Raw genomic sequence first — 6000 nt, 5'->3', positions numbered from 1 at the left:
AATATTTTGTTTTTATGCAATATATATTGTGATATTAAAAAAAAATGATTGGGGGTAATTTTGTAGGTGAGTGAATACACATAGAAAATTAATGGACAAATTACAAGAACAGATAAATATAATAGAACAAAGATACAAATTAAAAAAATAGTGCTTTATATTTTCCAGGTAAGTCTAACAGTATTCAGGTAAAGAAAATGAATAATCAAATGTAAAATAATACTGTATGTAATAACACATAGTGTAAAATAATACATAGTCTCACTGTATGAATTAAACATAATTAATTTGTCTTAAAACTACAAAAGTGATGTTTCTCTTTGTCTTTTGTTGTTTGATTAACATTCATGATGCAGAAAGCAGCAGTTCAGTTTCTGTCACTTTAAAGGATAAGTTCACTTTCAAATAAAATTGTCCTGATAATTTACTCTCCCCCATGTCATCCAAGATGTTCATGTCTTTCTTTCTTCAGTCGAAAAGAAATGAAGGTTGAAGGTTTGATGAAAACATTCCAGAATTTTTCTCCTTCTAGTTACCTAAAATTACAGTTTCAGTGCAGCTTCAAAGAGCTTTAAACGATACCAGACGAGGAATAAGAGTCTTATCTAGAGAAACCATCGGCCATTTTCGAAAAAAATACAACTGTATATGCTTTATAAACACAAACAATCACCTCGCACGTGCTTCCGTTTTCCCTATTCTTCAAAACGCTTACGCTGCATGTCCTACGCCTTCCCTATTCTACTTACGGAAAAAACGGAACTGGCGGCACGTTCATTCCGTAATTTGGTGTGTGAAGGTTTGGTTGTTATCAGCAAGGATTGTGACACCAGTGACAAATGCATCACAAAATAGTTATGAAAATCTTTCGCACTAGTATTAAACAGTGTAACATCATACATTTAAATGAATCATGTGGGAAAATCCATTTAAACATAAATTAAGAACTTCAACATGGTGAGAAAATCCTCTCTGAACTTTCACCTACATTACAACATTATAGACTAGATAAATTCTTGACAATTTTAAATCATTTTTATGGCTGAAAAGTTCATAAAATGTTTATGAACTGTGAAAAACTGCTTATAAAAAGAACAGACAAGAAGTGCTTTATGAGGATGTGTGTTCATGTGTTCACACAAAAAACTAGAAGTCAAGTGACCTGTATTTAAATTCAGGACATTAAATATTGGTTCAGTCTTTGTCTGATAACAACTCTGTGAAAACAAACAGAGCATATTGTCTAATATTTATCTATGATCAACCTGATATTTAAAAAAAAAAAACAAACAAAAAAAAAAACTAAATAAATAATATATAAAAACTGCCTTCTGAACATGTTCAAATCATTTATTTCTTTCACATTTGGTTATGTTGCAGCCTTATGCTAAAATTTTACATGACAAAGCATTATGAAAAAGCACTAAAATATCACATTGCGTAAGTATTCAGACCCTTAAATCAGTACTACATAGACGCACCTTTGGTGGTGATTACAGCCTCGAGTCTCTTTGAGTTTGATGTGACAAGCTTTATACTCCCTGATTTGGGGATTTTCTGCAATTTCTCTCTAGAGATCCTCTTGTCAGGTTGTACAACCATTTTCAGAGCACTAAACTTCTTCCTTATAAGACTTATGGAGGGCACTCGCATGGTCTGCTGTCTTGCAGCGGCACTGGTGACCAGCTCTTATGATGGAAGGTAGATGATCGTATGTCCAAACAATGACCAATAAAATTGACTATGTCACTTAAGAAAATGCTCCTGTTTTATTTCAAAGCATGAAAATTATCTTTTTATAAAGCTGATTTTATAAAACATTTGAAAATGAAGTAATGTACAGTTGGAAAAGCCTTGGAAATGTAGTAACTATATAGTGTTAAAGTAACACTGAAGCAGAGTTAAAGTTAATGAGATAATTAAGTGATTAAGTGATGATTGAGCATTAGTGATGAACACCTGCTGTTAACAAGCAGAATCACTGAAGAGAAACACAAGAACTACAGCTGACTTCACTCACAGCCTGAGATGAACTCAACTGAAGATAAAAGACATTAACACTCTGAGGTCTGAGGTATCGCCGGCGATACCACGGCGGTTTTTTTCTTACAAGTGTGAAACAGACCCAAATACAGTTGAACATGGGTCATTCCTGTTATGCAGTGACTTTTACTGTCTCAATGATTTATTTACTCATATTATTTATAAAATTAGTCACATATTTTTAAGAAATGGCTTAAATTGTAAATTTATGTTTTCTTTATCATTAAAACAGACTTAATAGACTTTATAAACACTATTTTGTATTTTACACAACTTTTTATTGATGTACGTATGCATTCAATTTTATCATGTCCTCAGTGCAAAGTAATCAACTTTCACAAGAAATATAAACCATGAAATGATAAAAACCTCAAAATATTTTTTAATTATTTTACATGCACATAAATCATGTGAAAATGTAGTTGTTGTTTTTTTTTTTGTTTTGTTTTTTTAAATTTTCCTCAATTACCTAACCCTGAAGTCATCTTCCACCCTGTGAGTATGTACTTTCTCGCCTTCCAAAACCAACTGCAATTTCATTGAGACCATTTTCAAGAAGTGACATAATTTCTTTTTCCTGCTGGAATTCAACTGTACAAGCTGAGGTTAGCTTCAACTCTCACTCCTAACTTTTTTTTAGTTTTTGAAATGTTATCCTACTTGTCCCACCCTGTTAGATTCCACCCTGTTAGGTTTATAGACCTAACAGGGTGGAATGTGAAACTAACAGGGTAGAAAATTCTAATAGAATAAATAGTATTTAATATATATATATAGCAAATTCCATACATATGTATATATTAAATGATTTATTTCTTACAATTTTAACATTCAAATTGTAAATATAATAATAAAAAGATACTGAATAATGAAAATAAACTGCACAGTTATTTTTGGAACTATTGGAAAAAAGGGGCTCTATTTAGCACCAAAATGATTCTACTATTGTTACAAGCCAAAGACCCTAATTTGGTACTGTTTAGAACAATTTTTCTTAACTTAAAAGCTATTTTTAAAGTCTAATAAATGTTGAAAATGATCACAGTTATACTGTAATGTGAATGTATATAATGTAAAAAAATATAAATTTCATTATTTTCATAGAAACATCAGTACCAGTATTAGCCTTCATTTATTAAAAAAAAATGCAGTTACACAAATATTTAAAATATAAAAGGGCATTCTCTAGTCATCTGAGCAGAGAATTGTTTTGCCACCATGATTGATTGTGATAAGAAACCACATAGCTACTTTTTGTCCCTCTCCCAAAGGAAATCTGGATTTTTTTTTTTTTTTTTTTTTGAAACAATATTATATAGGTGCAGTTCCACACATTAAAGATGGCAAACCATGCAGGACAATGACAGAAAGCTCATCCACTGTTAGAACCTGTTAACACTGGTGTTCCACCCTGTTATGCTCCTTTCCACCCTGTTAGACAAGTAATTTTAAATAATAATTTGACAACGACGTTAGATATTTGGCATACTTTTGTCTTATTTTGTGAGGTGAGGAGCACTAATACATATATTATTTGCAATCCTATTGGCAAAAATGGGCACAAAAGTACCTGTTCTTAATAATCAAGATCATCATATTCTATTCATCAATAATTGTTTTGTTATTGTTTCAAGAATTAAAAATACTAAGATGGGAAAAGGGACATATACTATCCAAGAAAAGCTCATTATTGTTTAACATTTTCATTATTAACATGTTGTGATGACTATGTATATGTCCCTAACAGGGTGGAATATCTTCATGGCCAGTGTCTGAACAAACTACCTATAAATTTTATTTTTTTGAGTCCCTGAGCTTGACCAATATGTATTCCTAATACACGTCACTATTTTGGTAGAATGCTAAAAACATGAAAATCATGAAACTTTTTTTCCAACACTTATGAAGCCAAAATGTTACTGCATACCAGGAATGACCCACATACAATTAAGTGTTATACACCATTTTAATCTGTGGAATATCTTCTTTTATTTGTGTACACTCAGAGTAAAAACAAAATGTTGATCTTTTTGTAAAATAAAGAAAACTAACATGATGTGTGATCTGTCGTCTCCCTCTGAACGAAGTCCAATCTGATAGTTCTCAGAAAATGAACTGTAACTTAGTGAATACTTACACAAAAAAAAATACACTTATGCCTAAAAAAACGTTGAGATGTCAGGTTTTAAATCGTGTAAGTCAAATTGAAAACAAATATTCTCTGTTTATATAATCTGTATGAAAAGGGAGCCATGTCAGAAGTCCGTGATTCAGCTCATTATCCGCTAATGCAGCCACGCCCATGGAGCGAGCGCTATTCAGACGCAAATTCAGTCAATACATTCATACATTGTCTTAATCGTGTATTTATTGTCTTCAAAAGTGTTTTGAATAGCCAAAACACTTTTGAAGACAGGTCTACCAGAGGACATGGCCTACCAGAGGACTAGCTAGGAGGGGGAGGATTGGTCAGGTGATCAGGGCCCCCCCGATCACCTGACCTCTCCTCCCCCTCCTCGCTGGGGCCATCGGCAGGCTTGAGCAGTGAGAAATGGAATGTAGGAGAAATGTGGAAATGATTAGGCAGGGCAAGACAAAAAGAAACAGGTGTGATTTGATGTGTGATTTGATATGGGCCTACGTACTTAATTTACGTATGTACTTGGACTCAATTTGCAGCAGGGGAGCCTCAAACGGAGGTCCCATGTGGATAGCCATTGACCCGGCTGGTAGGGAGGAGCCGGACGGCGGTGGTGGTCTGCTTGATCCTTCTGCCAGCGGACAGCGTGTTGAAGGTATGGTACTGAAATTTCGGATGAACCAGCGGGAGAAGTTGGCGAACCCCAGAAATCGTTGTAGTTCTTTGAGTGAATTGGGACGCGGCCAATTCAGGATGGTGGTTACTTTTTTCTCGTCCCCCGTCCTCGCCCCGTTTTTTCTAGACCCCCGTCCTTCTTCCCCACGAAGAAGAAACCAGCAGATGCGGGTGAAGTAGATGGTCATATAAAACCCTTGGCCAGGTCCTCGATATACTTCTTCATAGACTCAGATTCAGGTTGAGATAACGGGAAGATGCTACCCTTGGGCGGTGATGTTCCTGGAATTAGATCTAGGGCACAGTCTTGAGGACGGTGAGGAGGTAATTGAGACGTACGTACCATGCTGAAGGCTACTGCCAGATCTTGGTATTCGCTGGGGAGTTGTAAGCCAGAGGGAGTCTCTGTGGCAGGTTCAGTGGTGACTACAGTGGGTACGGTGGCCTGGATGGTTCTGATACATAAGGGAGGTGATTGAACCAGACACTTGGATAGGCAGTGTTTGTTCCAGTGGATGATTTGACCTTCTCTCCAACAGATGTGTGGGTTATGAGTGTGGAGCCACGGTAACCCCAGAATGATAGAGGAGGTGGATGTAGGCAGGACATGAAATTGGATGCGTTCTGTGTGAAAGATGCCAATCTGCATGGTTAGAAGTTGTGTAATGGTGTTAATGCTTCCTGAGCCCAGAGAGCACCCGTCTATGGCTTCCACTGTGAGAGAAGATTTTCTGCTGATCAGCATAGCTTTGGGATATGAAGTTTCCCGCAGCCCAGGAACCCAGTAATGCAGAGGTCTCCAGATGAACACCATTAAACACCAGTTTGATGGGCACAGAAACATACATTTCTGAGGAGTAATGGGGTTTGGAATCACTCACCAAACATGGGGTTCCAGGGTGAGAACGCACCGGGCAGTTGTTTCTCATATGACCAGGGCTGCCATAGTACAGTCACAGATGATGGACTATGCGGCAACCTCTCTCTTCCTCAGACAAACGGTAAGTGTTGATTTGCATGGGGTCACTGGACTCAGGGTCAGCTGCTGGAGAAACGAATGAGGTTATCGACAGGAATGGCGAGTTCAATAAACTGTTCCAGACTTTTCCCTTCCTCTCGGCAGGCGAGTTCAGTTTGTAATA

This window comes from Chanodichthys erythropterus, chromosome 12 (genome assembly GCF_024489055.1).
Source record: "Chanodichthys erythropterus isolate Z2021 chromosome 12, ASM2448905v1, whole genome shotgun sequence".
NCBI lineage: Eukaryota > Metazoa > Chordata > Actinopteri > Cypriniformes > Xenocyprididae > Chanodichthys > Chanodichthys erythropterus.
This window is presented reverse-complemented; position numbering follows the sequence as displayed.